The sequence below is a fragment of the Carassius gibelio genome, chromosome B12 (genome assembly GCF_023724105.1).
Source record: "Carassius gibelio isolate Cgi1373 ecotype wild population from Czech Republic chromosome B12, carGib1.2-hapl.c, whole genome shotgun sequence".
Taxonomy (NCBI): domain Eukaryota; kingdom Metazoa; phylum Chordata; class Actinopteri; order Cypriniformes; family Cyprinidae; genus Carassius; species Carassius gibelio.
This window is the reverse complement of record NC_068407.1, coordinates 22720082-22733192: the sequence shown is the minus strand read 5'-3', so window position 1 is coordinate 22733192 and position 13111 is coordinate 22720082. Positions and strand designations below refer to the sequence as shown.

General features: G+C 33.8%; 1 long non-coding RNA gene across 1 annotated transcript; it reads left to right on the top strand.

Annotated features, from left to right (window-relative positions):
• Positions 1 to 6095: 6095 nt before the first annotated feature.
• LOC127969537 (uncharacterized) lies at positions 6096 to 8691 on the top strand. The gene is made up of 5 exons (XR_008156321.1): positions 6096 to 7009; positions 7159 to 7276; positions 7387 to 7451; positions 7686 to 7764; positions 7907 to 8691. It is a non-coding gene; the product is annotated as an uncharacterized LOC127969537 (long non-coding RNA).
• Positions 8692 to 13111: the final 4420 nt, after the last annotated feature.

Here is a 13111-nt window from a genome sequence, read left to right as displayed (position 1 = left end):
GAGCGCAGCTGGAGGAAAACAAAACTAGAGGTATTTCGTATTGCTTGGCGGGAAAGTAGCATATCTTACAGAAAAGCATTAAAAACTGCTAGATCTGATTACTTTTCTTCTCTTTTAGAAGAAAACAAACATAACCCCAGGTATTTATTCAATACAGTGGCTAAATTAACGAAAAATAAAGCCTCAACAAGTGTTGACATTTCCCAACACCACAACAGTAATGACTTTATGAACTACTTTACTTCTAAAATCGATACTATTAGAGATAAAATTGTAACCATTCAGCCGTCAGCTACGGTATCACATCAGACAGTGCACTATAGACCCCCTGAGGAACAGTTCCACTCATTCTCTACTATAGGAGAGGAAGAATTGTATAAACTTGTTAAATCATCTAAACCAACAACATGTATGTTAGACCCTATACCATCTAAGCTCCTAAAAGAGGTGCTTCCAGAAGTCATAGGTCCTCTTTTGACTATTATTAATTCCTCATTGTCATTAGGATATGTCCCCAAAACCTTCAAACTGGCTGTTATTAAGCCTCTCATCAAAAAAACACAACTTGACCCCAAAGAACTTGTTAATTATAGACCAATCTCGAATCTCCCTTTTCTGTCCAAGATACTAGAAAAGGTGGTATCCTCACAATTATATTCCTTCTTAGAGAAAAATGGTATATGTGAGGATTTCCAGTCAGGATTTAGATAAAAAACTGGATGACGAGTAATTTCTTACTGCTAAATTCTGAAAGAAAAACAGATGTGTTAATTATAGGACCTAAAAACTCTGCATGTAATAACCTAGAACACTGTCTAAGACTTGATGGTTGCTCTGTCAATTCTTCATCATCAGTTAGGAACCTAGGTGTGCTATTTGATTGCAATCTTTCCTTAGAAAGCCACGTTTCTAGCATTTGTAAAACTGCATTTTTCCATCTCAAAAATACATCTAAATTACGGCCTATGCTCTCAATGTCAAATGCAGAAATGTTAATCCATGCATTTATGACCTTAAGGTTAGATTATTGTAATGCTTTATTGGGTGGTTGTTCTGCACGCTTACTAAACAAACTACAGCTAGTCCAAAATACAGCAGCAAGAGTTCTTACTAGAACCAGGAAGTATGACCATATTAGCCTCATCCTGTCAACACTGCACTGGCTCCCTATCAAAAATTCTATAGATTTTAAAATATTGCTTATTACTTATAAAGCCCTGCATGGTTTTGCACCTCAGTATTTGAATGAGCTCCTTTTACATTATAATCCTCTACGTCCGCTACGTTCTCAAAACTCAGGCAATTTGATAATACCTAGAATATCAAAATCAACCCTGGGCGGCAGATCCTTTTCCTATTTGTCGCCTAAACTCTGGAATAACCTACCTAACATTGTTTGGGAGGCAGACACACTCTTGCAGTTTAAATCTAGATTAAAGACCCATCTCTTTAACCTGGCTTACACATAACATAGTAATATGCTTTTAATATCCAAATCCGTTAAAGGATTTTTAGGCTGCATTAATTAGGTAAACCGGAACTGGAAACACTTCCCATAACACCCTATGTACTCGCTACATCATTAGAAGAATGGCATCTACACTAATATTTGTCTGTTTCTCTCTTATTCCGAGGTCACCGTAACCACCATATCCAGTCTGTATCCAGATCAGAGGGTCACTGCAGTTGCCCGGATCAAGTACTTTTCCAGACCAGATGGTGGATCAGCACCTAGAAAGGACCTCTTCAGCCCTGAAAGACAGCGGAGACCAGGACAACTAGAGCCCCAGATACAGATCCCCTGTAAAGACCTTGTCTCAGAGGACCACCAGGACAAGACCACAGGAAACAGATGATTCTTCTGCACAATCTGACTTTGCTGCAGCCTGGATTTTAACTACTTGTTCCGTCTGGTCAGAGGAGAACTGGCCCCCCAACTGAGCCTGGTTTCTCCCAAGGTTTTTTTCTCCATTCTGTCACAGATGGATTTTCGGTTCCTTGCCGCTGTCGCCTCTGGCTTGCTTAGTTGGGGTCACTTCATCTACAGCGATATCATTGACTTGATTGCAAATAAATGCACAGACACTATTTAACTGAACAAAGATGACATCACTGAATTCAATGATGAACTGCCTTTAACTATCATTTTGCATTATTGACACACTGTTTCCTAATGAATGTTGTTCAGTTGCTTTGACGCAATGTATTTTGTTTACAGCGCTATATAAATAAAAGTGACTTGACTTGACTTGAACTTGACATACGATTTCCTTTGCCACTGATCTATAGCTCGTGTAAACCCTCTATGCATAAAAGTCCAGTCATGATGTTTTCATTCCAGATGTTTAATGAAACAGTCAGATGGAGTAGAAAAGGAAGAACCTGACCATATCTGATGGTCATAGATCTTGTACCTGTACAAAACCACATTTTCCCCAGTCTACTGTACTGTATGTTCTGTGTATAACATTGAATCAATGACAGTAATATGGTGAAATATTACAATTTAAAATTAACTTTTTAAAATATATTTTAAAATGTTATTGTCACAGAGTCTGCATTTAGACTTTATGTTGTGCACCATTTTCCTGGTTTAATGTTTTTATTTATCTGTGTATGCCTCTTTTTTCAGTTTGTGTATTGCAGACTCGTCTAGATACCTAGCTTTGTATGTAGAGATGTTCCGATACCCTTTTCTCTTCTCTTCTCAATACCGATTCCAATACCTGGGCTCAGGGTATCGTCCGATACCGAGTACTGATCCGATACCTGTGTGTGTATCTGTATATACAGCTGTATATACTACTAGCCCTGAGTAAATTGAATTATTTTATGGTGTGACTTATCCCTTAAAAAAACATGAACAAATACATGGTGAACTATTGTATTTATTACAGTATTTTTTATTATCTTACATGAATTTGACAGTAATATTATTTATTTCCTTAAGCGAAAAAGAACTTCAAATGCAGCCAAAAATCTAACACCGGAAACTAAAAAGGTATTTTAGTTTTACAATATAACTATAAAAAACTGCATCAAATAAGTCTAGGAATATAAAAAATGATATATTAATGAGATAATCTCTTTACAACAAAACAAGTAAAAAACAAGCAACCGTCTAGGCATAGACGTATTATTATTACTACACAGAGACAGCTAAATCTACTTTAGGCTACAACAGTAGCTCAATACATTGTCAATTTACTCACGTTGAACCGACCATTTATTTTGATGGGTTGCCATGAAGATCTTTCAGTGTTTGTGTTTATGATATGAGTTTTCTCAAATGAAACGGTAAATTCTCATGAAATGACGGTTTATGCGTTCGTGTCCGCATATAATGACACACGGCAGCGACTACAAAACAGCGAGCTCCCTGCGCCCATCACCGACAGAGATGTAGAATTTGCAGGAGGGATATTTAAATAGTATTTTGCAGTTTAATATTCACAGACACTAGTATATATTCGGCTAAAGTCTGGATCCTTGCGCTTAGACCAACACGGAAGCGACTGAACGCAGCTGCGGGTACCGAATATACTTGGGAGTTGGTAACTTACTACCGGTACTACAGAGACATTGGTATCATCACATTTTTTAATTTTCAGCACCGACTTGGTAGTGAAGTGCCAGTACTTGTGGCATCCCTAGTCGCCGTTTAACTGTCTGGTTGGCCCAGTCTGAAATACTGCCAAACAGCGGACATACTGCTAACGCGTCATTTCTTCTTCGCTGCTCTAAACAGGGGTTGCTTATGGCAACACAGCACAACTTCCTGTGTTTGAAATGCATTCTGAGCAGTGAAGAAGAACCGTGCAGTGCTTAGGCAAAGCTAGTGTTCATAACTAGGTCTTGTTTAAGAAAATGGTATTGGATCAATATATGGGTTCATGTACTTGCCGATGCCAGAATTTGTTGTAGTATTGGTGATATTTCCGATACTAGTATTGGAATCGGAACAACTCTATCTGTATCCCCTTATTCATGTCTGCATGAGAATTATTCTATTTAATTCATTAGATCCTTATATAATTGACTATGTGCATATGATTTATGCTTAAATTTGTTTTATATATTAATGTGATGGCAAAGTTTTTTTTTTTATTTAATGCTGCCAAATATATTTAACATTTGCAACATGTTTATGGAAATTGTGAAACTTTTTTTCAAGATATTTTGCTGAACAAAGTTCAAAAGAACAGCATTTATTTGAAGTTGAATGTTTTGTAAAAATCCACAAGTCTTTACTGTCACTTACGATCAATTTAATGAATCATTGATGAAAATAAAAGTATTAATTTTTTCAAATAGATAAATAAAAATATTGTTCTATCTTAAACAGGTTTACATGATTTGTTAAAAATGTTGATTACTTCATTTGTACAGTACCTTATGTCCTGGAGGGCCCTCAGGTCCCTGAAACGAGAAAATGATAAAAAGGAGTTAAAATGTACCAAAATGAACCAACTAAACCAGAGCAATTCTGGATATGAAGGAACAGTCTTCTACACTGTGATGTTCTTTAACTTTTTCTGCTAAATAACTAGTGTGATTATTTAATGAGACGTGAATGATATTGATACTCAAAATCTGTTTTATTAATAACCTTCCCCAGAATGTCATTTTTCAATATATTAAACTGAGCACAAGAAAATAACAAGCATTTGGAGTGTGTCCTTAAATCTAAGTACAAAAAGAAAAGCCATTTCTTTGTCTGATTGGTTTAACCATAGACCCCAACAAATTGTAGATGTATGTTTCTTGGCAGGCAGAGAAATAAGTCTTATGCAAATTTCAGCACAAATTAACCACCTGATTAGCACAACAAATCATTGCTATAACAGATATATAAAATTATTATGCAAAATAAGCATCACATCAGGTTGTAAAAACAAGAATAAAAGAGGTTTAACAAAAGCACATTACATGTCTTGAGAGGTGAAAGGGCACCATGCAGGGCTCTGAGCTGGTTCAAGGAACGAAAACGAAAACCGGAAACGAACAAAGTTTTGACAGGAACAGAACCAGAAACGAAATCAAATTTTATAGTTCCGAACAGAATCGAAAAATTGAAATGGCCATTAACCGGTTAATAACGTTATTTTATCGTTCCATTAAATATTTAAAATTTGCTGTCAACCAATCACGAATTCCAGCAGTACAGCATATGCAAATGTGCTGAAGCCAATGAGTGAAATGTCCGCTCAGCTGTGAACTCATCATAGATACAGTCAGTCGGCATCTCGTCATAGCTGGGGGCATGGCGAGGGCGGAGTCGGCGTGGGCGTGGGGGAAAACACTGTGAGCATCGTGTGTATCTGAATGGCAAAATGCACATATTGAGCCCTCATTCCCAGAGACACGTACACTGTAAAAACTAAAGGTGCCTCAGGTATCCTTTGGTGTACTCCAGGAACCTTAAAATGTATTTTAAGTGCCTCAAAGCTCTTTTTCTCATAATAGGGTTCCTGAAAGAACCATTATAGTCTTTGCAGTTCGTGCAGGAACTCATGGGACTGTGTTGATGGGATCCTTGAAGCACTTTGTTCCCAGTTCTGAGGTTCTGGAGTCACCCTTTCATTACACTGAGACCTCAAAGTGCTCTGGAGGTTCCTGGAGGAACTCACATTTTAAAAAAGGGTTACTGCAAGCTCTGTTAACATTAAAGTGGTTCCTGGAAGATCTCACTTGGAAAAGCCAGCATCTGGAAGAACCCAGAGAAGTGACAAAAATTAAATGTGACCTATTATTATTATTATTTACTTTTTAGGAATGTGATGGAACAATTAGTTTTGTGGCACTTGCATGTGAAAAAAAAAAAAAAAACCTAAATGGTTGAACAAATCTTCACACTTGTTCTGTCAAAACATAAATAAATTAAATAACAAAAGGACATACAAAATCTTCTAAACAGACAGAATATCCAACTAAAATGTTACAATTATTTCTGAAAACACTTCTAAGCAATAGGGAATATTAATAAATAATAGGAAATAATAGGAATAAATAATAGGAAATTAATAAATAATAATAAGAAACATGGTGTAGCCACTGGATGCCTGTTTGCTTGTATATATACAAGCAAACAGGCATCCAGTGGCTACACCATGTTTCTTATTATTATTTATTAATTTCCTCCAGACTTAAACTTAAATACTGCAATAACTAAAAATAGTTTTATTGAAATAGGCTTAATGTTAAATCATTTGAAGGAGGATAGTTTACCTTGAAACTTTAAAGCAAACATTAAAAATATTATTTAACTAAATATGACTAAACGCATTAATTTTATAAAATAAAAAAACTCTAATTATAACAATCGGTACAATAGTAATATTTAGATTTTTTTTCTAGTGAAATAAGTTAAAATTATTCAGAAATAACTGTTCAGCCGTTGTCAAGAAGAAAATGCATGAGGCTTGGCGTCCTCGCGCTCCTGCTGTTTGCTCGCGTGCGCGTAGAAGAGTGATTTCAAATACAAAGAAGTAACGGCTCCTTTCCTCAAAGAAAGAAACAACTGCGCAAGGTGAGTAAAGGCTCCAAAATAAATACACAGGTTTATTATGTGTATACTAATTCCTACGCTGACACATTAAACTGTTTGTTTTTTTTTTTTGATTTGATTTTTTTGTTTTAACCATTAATTTAATAGCTGCGATGATTAAGAGTCTAATGCACTTTGTGGGACGAAATGGAGACTACAAACACAAGGTCACAAACAATAATTATTAGTTAGGTTTAACTTACACATGATGTTTACGTTTATTCATTGTAACTCTTTTCTTCAACTTTTCTAAATTATTGTTGTCGTTTAACGTACGTTTGTTAAATAGTTACACATCCATGTTAACTTAACGTTACATGTAAAGTTAGGCTATTAGCCTATTTTTAGAGTCATTTGCACATAATGTAACGTTACATAAAACTGGTTTTGATAATTTTCTCTCCTCAGAAAATCCAGTATGACTTCTCTAAAAATCTCAAAGGATTCACAGGGCAGCACTATGTAAGTATTTAATTATTTATTTGACATTGAAATAACTGAAATGGTTTCAGCTTGGCCTAATCCAAAATTATATATGACTGTGTACACTGTTACACTGAACTGAATTAAACAATAAAAAAAACTACCCATATGTTCTTTATATTCAGCAGTTAATAAAGAAATGTGGCTCTGTAGTGGACACCTGTGAGGCAGTGGACAGACAGCTGCTGAAGTCTGATGCTGGCTGACAATAAACAGACCTCTCTGGATGTACCTCATCTTTTGTAGGTGTGTAAATAAGTTTTGCAGAGACACACCAGAAACCCTTCTAAAACATTCAGATATTTATAGTTTATGAACAGTTCTTTTTTTCTTTTCTTTTTTTTTATTGTTTTCAGAGTAATTCTAACATTGCCCTTCCTGTAACATGATGATCCTGCTGTCCTGGACTGTATGTGATGAGGTAAGTATGAGTTTGTCCATGTGTGTATACATATGTAGTGTACACACACAACTTAAACACACATTGTGCACTTAATTAGCCCACAACCATTAATCAATGCACTAATATGACAAAAATAATTCCTGTGGTGTTCCTCATTTTTAAGATAATTAAAAAAATACCTGTGCTAAATGAATAAATGTAAATATTTTGTTATTTAATTTTAAGTAAATCACTCTTTTTTTCAATGAACAGCCTACACATAATCTCAGAACAGCTGTGGTAATAGCAGGAGACCCATTTGGTGAGAGCAGCACTGCAGTCTTTCCTGATGGTGAGGAGCTTCTTGCTGATGAACCTGCCGACATGAGTTCACCTTACTATGAGTGCCTATGTTCTTTTCAAGATTATACAGAAAAGCAATTAAAAGTACACTAAAGCACACTGTTTTTCTGCTGTATCTGTTGGCCATTCAGGAGGATATCATGGACCATTTGCATAAGACTGATGATGCGTTTCAGCGGCCATCAGCATCGTAAATCCTCACCATTGTTTTATATTTTGATTTTTTTTTTAATTATGTGCATTAATAACACTATACTTTGTATTATCTCACATTTGTATCAAATTACAAAAAAAAAATAGCTAATGCAAGGGTGTTTCAAATCCAGTGTCTTTGGGAGGAATGATAAATTTGACATTGTTCTCTCTTCTGACTGCTGTTATCAGTCTCTGTCAGATTTTTTCCTTTGATTGAAAGTTGTGAAAATGCTATCTTTAGAGTTTATGTTTTGTTATTTGAGTAAATGAGAATGCAAAAATATATTTGTGATACTCTCCCATTCACTGCTCTCGAAGTTATTCTTCCAATCAGTTACCACTATTTAGAACAGGAAAGAAAATGTTACTATGAATTGCATTGTGTCTAAAATTGAATTGAATTTATTAATTTAAATTGTATCATTGTTTTAGGTACATGAAATGTTTTTTAAAGTTCTAAGATAATTGAGTCCCATTTATTTGATAATAATTTTACCAAGGTGTATTTTTTTTTTGTTGTTGTTGTTATTCGTTTATAGCTATATTACTGATGTGTCCATGAATGGGATTGTGATGTGCAATATTGACTATTTAAGGTGATTATGGATATTGTTGTTGCTTATCAATAAACTATGTTTTATATGCATTTGTTTTATTTTTTTCAGTTTATTTTTTTAAATCATTAAAAATGTCAATAGCAGGAAAAAATAAATAAACCAGTGTGTGGGGGGGGGGGGGGGGATTAGGGAAATGGTGCCTTGAAGCACCCCAGGTGGTTCCTGGCCATCCTAATAAAAGGGTTCCTCCAGGAACCATTGAAAGTTCCTCAGAGAACCACCCCCATTTAGAGCGGTGCCTAGAAACTCTTCAGAGGGTTCCGCCGGCGTGGCGAAGTGAAGAACCCCAAAAGGTGCCTCCAGGAACCTTTAGTTTTTACAGTGTAGAACAATTGTAGTCTCTTTTAACTTTAATATTCATATACACTAGTCCATATCGATATTTAATTCATTTTACAGCCCTAATATAGATGTATTCATTCAAAAATAGCCAAATCCCGTGACGTTCTGCTTTATACAGCAAGTTCTATTTTTGACTGGATTCTGCGATTCAATCGTTTCGCAAACACAGACGGGGTGAATTTATGAATGAAAGTGTAAAAGTTCTGACACAAAACTAAGTTGTTACGTGTCCACATGCTTTTTTAAGTGGGTTTATGTTCGACACTAGGCTAACGTTACATAGTTTTGCTTAAGGTAGAATGATAAGGCTAATTATACATGCATTCCACTTTCTGAAACAACCTTACACAGTTTTGATAGCGTTAATAATGAACACGATGTTAATATAGCCTGCCTGTGATGAAAAGCCAGCTTTGAGAAGCTCTGCTCGCCGATGGCATTGGAAATCATAATGCAAAGATAGATGCGCAATCCAATTTCGACATTTCGAAACGTCTGAGAAAGATATAACTATGACAAAAGCTTGTACAAGCTCTGCTGATTCGTTCAGTCACCGGTTTCTGAGTGCATGAATGCAACAAACTGTATCAGCTAATTTTGAACGATTAATAATCAGTTAAACGGTTTAAAAAGTCATTTATTTATTTTCAGTAAATATTTATTTCAGTTGTCATTTTCATCAAAATATTTAAAAAGGTTTGCTGCATACGCTACGCGTATATATATATATATATATATATATATATATATATATATATATATATATATATATATATATAGATAGATAGATAGATAGATAGATAGATAGATAGATATGTGTGTGTGTGTGTGTGTGTGTCTATTTCTGAATCTTTTTTTCGCTCTAAAAAATGTGTAGGCTATATATATATATATATATACTTTTTTTAGAGAGAAAAAAAATATTATTTCAGTCAGAAATAGACAATGCAGACAAATAAATGTTTACAAACATTACAAACTATAATGAACACTGTTAACATAGGATATTTTTTTTATAATCATTTGGCATTAAAATACATCACGAATACTGAAACATTTGATTTAGTGTTGAATGAGACTCAACGTTGGTTTGAGTTTCGTTTTGGCATAAATTAATTAGTTTTTGTTTGTCGTTAATATGCTATAACTTCTTATATTTTTAATTCATGTTCTTTTCTAAATACTGTTAATTGAAATTATTTGTTATGGAGTGGGGGGGAAATAGCGTAGCGGAGCTTCACAAATTTTCATTTGCTGTATTAACCTCAGAAATTTCCGTATTATTATAAGAGTCCGTATTTCGGACGCAAATACAGCGTTTCTTATTATACATTAACTATTATTCTATAATGCAATGTGACATTACTGACTAGGGATGTTAATATCGTTATTTTTCCTAACCAACAACCGTTTACCTACAAGATTAGCCTATTTTAAATAATAATAACTGAAAGTGCAAACGCTAAATAATAAATAACATTTTAGCATCCAGATATGTTGGGAACATGGAAACATTTGGATTCCTGCCAAATGAGAGAGGTAGACATCAGCTTCACCTTTAATTTGTTTTTGGATTGACGTTTTTATAGCCTATAACTTTAGAGGATGTGCTTTGGAGATAAACTAATAACTGTTTTTATAATGTTTTAAACATTTTACTTTAGACTAGTTGGCATTTTAGCCTTTATTATTTTGGAAGTAATAGGGCTAATAAAATGCGATGTGAGCCTGTGACTTAAGTTTTTTTTTTTTTTTCACTCTCAAAACGCAATCTTATACAAGTGTCTTATTATTATTTTTATTTTATTTTTACAATGCAGCAAACATTTTTAAATATCTTAAAAATAGTTTGATGTCTTTAAAGTGTTTGAATGATTTTTTTTTTTTTTTTTTTTTTTTTAAGTATCTTACATTTGGCCAAAATCTAGAAAAGATGATGCTGTATTGGCTGTAGCTTTAGATCTATATTTTTTTTTTCTTTTTGAGTAAAGAAAACACTATACTTTATTATTATTATTAGGCAAAGTATAGGCAAGTAATATATATATTTAAAAAATAACGTTATTAACCAGTTTTTCTTCCACCCGAACCGGTTTCGGAACAGTAATAATATCAGAGGAACGCAGAACAGAAACGTTAAAATATTGATTCTGCTCGGAGTGAACCGATTTAATTTTTTTTTCATTTTCAAGTCCTGGCACCATGCCTCCTCACTATCCTAGCACAAACATTATGCCAAAACACATGCTCATCTGGCTTGGCTGGAAGGGCATTTGGCTCGCCACAGCAGTGCTCACTGCACCAGATCCAAATACTCCTCTGATTATCCCCCTTTCTAGCAGCACTGTACCTGCAACATGGTGTCATGTTTTTATTGTTCTTTTGGTAGATGTCAGAACCACACAATTCTGTAGGCAAAAAATATGTTTATCCATTAATGGCTGTTAAAAATGAGTGCATATTTTTTGACAAATGTACATTATTTTTTGTACTATTTTTAACTATGAATGTAAAATAGTGACAAATGTATATATATATATATATATATATATATATATATATATATATATATATATATATATATATATATATATATATACACAGTTGGGTTCGAAAGTTTGGGCACCCCTTGCAGAATCTGTGAAAATATAAGTAATTTTCAAAAAATAAGAGAGATCATACTAAATGCATGTTATTTTTTATTTAGTACTGTCCTGAGTAAGATATTGTACATAAAATATTTTAACATTTATTCCACAAGACAAAAAAAATGATGAAATTATTAAAATAACCCCACTCAAAAGTTTGGGAACCCTTGGTTCTTAGTACTGTGTTCTGTTATCTGATGATCCACGACTGTCTTTCTGTTTTGTGATGGTTGTGCATGAGTCCCTTGTTTGTTCTGAACAGTTAAACTGAGCAGCGTTCTTCAGAAAAATCTTTAAGGTCCTGGAGATTCTTCAGTTTTCCAGCATCTTTGCATATTTGAACCCTTTCCAGCAGTGACTTTATGATTTTGAAATACATCTTATCACACTGAGGACATTTGAGGGACTCAAACACAACTATTTAAAAAGATTCAAACATTCACTGACGCTCCAAAAGGAAACAAGATGCATTAAGAGCTGGGGGGTGAAAACTAAATTTAAATCAATTTAAATTTGTAGAAATTCAAGTTTGAATATAGCTGCAAGCAGCGATGGCGGGCTCAAGCCATCAGTGCAACGCCACCACTGTGGCATCAGGTAAATTGTGCTCAGCGGGCACATGCATTCACAATAGCCTTCTGGCAGTCAGATATTAAGGGATACGGCAGTTAAAGGGTTAATCTGAATCATCTAGACTTTGAAATCACTTTCACAGAACCATATATATAACTTTAATAACACTTTACAATAATATTTTATTCATAAACATTAACTATGTTAACATGAACAATAATTATTTTAAGATAATTAACAATAATTAGGTTAAGACTTGACCATTGGACAAAAAATGGTGACCTCACTTCCCTCAGACAGACAGAGTGGCCAGAGTGAGATCATGTCAGTTAAGAAGTCTGACAGTTTTTTAATTTTGTGTTTCTGTCCATACAGTGTTGTAAAGTCATGAAACTATGCATATTTCCTCAGAATGATTTGATCTCTGTATGAAAAAAATGCTTTGAAATGTTTGGAAGCTGCAATTTAAAAATACAAGCCAATTAATGATTCCCTTTTCACTGTCATTTCAAAAAACCACCACTACAAAACCGTTCAAGCTAACCAAAATCCATTCGCAATTTAAGTTCCTCAATGTTTTTGCAACATGTAGACAAAGTTTGGTGTGTAATTCACAAAATAATTTTCCCCAAAATCCATATTTAAATCAAAATAGCGGACTTCCTGTTGGTTGTAGCTTATGACTGTGAATTAAAAAAGTTGTCCGTCTTGATAAGAACAATTTATGTACCAAGTTTGCTGTCTGTAGCTAAAACTAAATAAAATGCATTATTAGTATTATTATTATTATTATTAGCTGTACACTTGATAAAAAATAAATAAATATAAACTTATGCAATCCTGTATATATATATATATATATATATATATATATATATATATATATATATACATATGTATACATATATATATATATATATATATATATATATATATATACACATATATATATACACATATA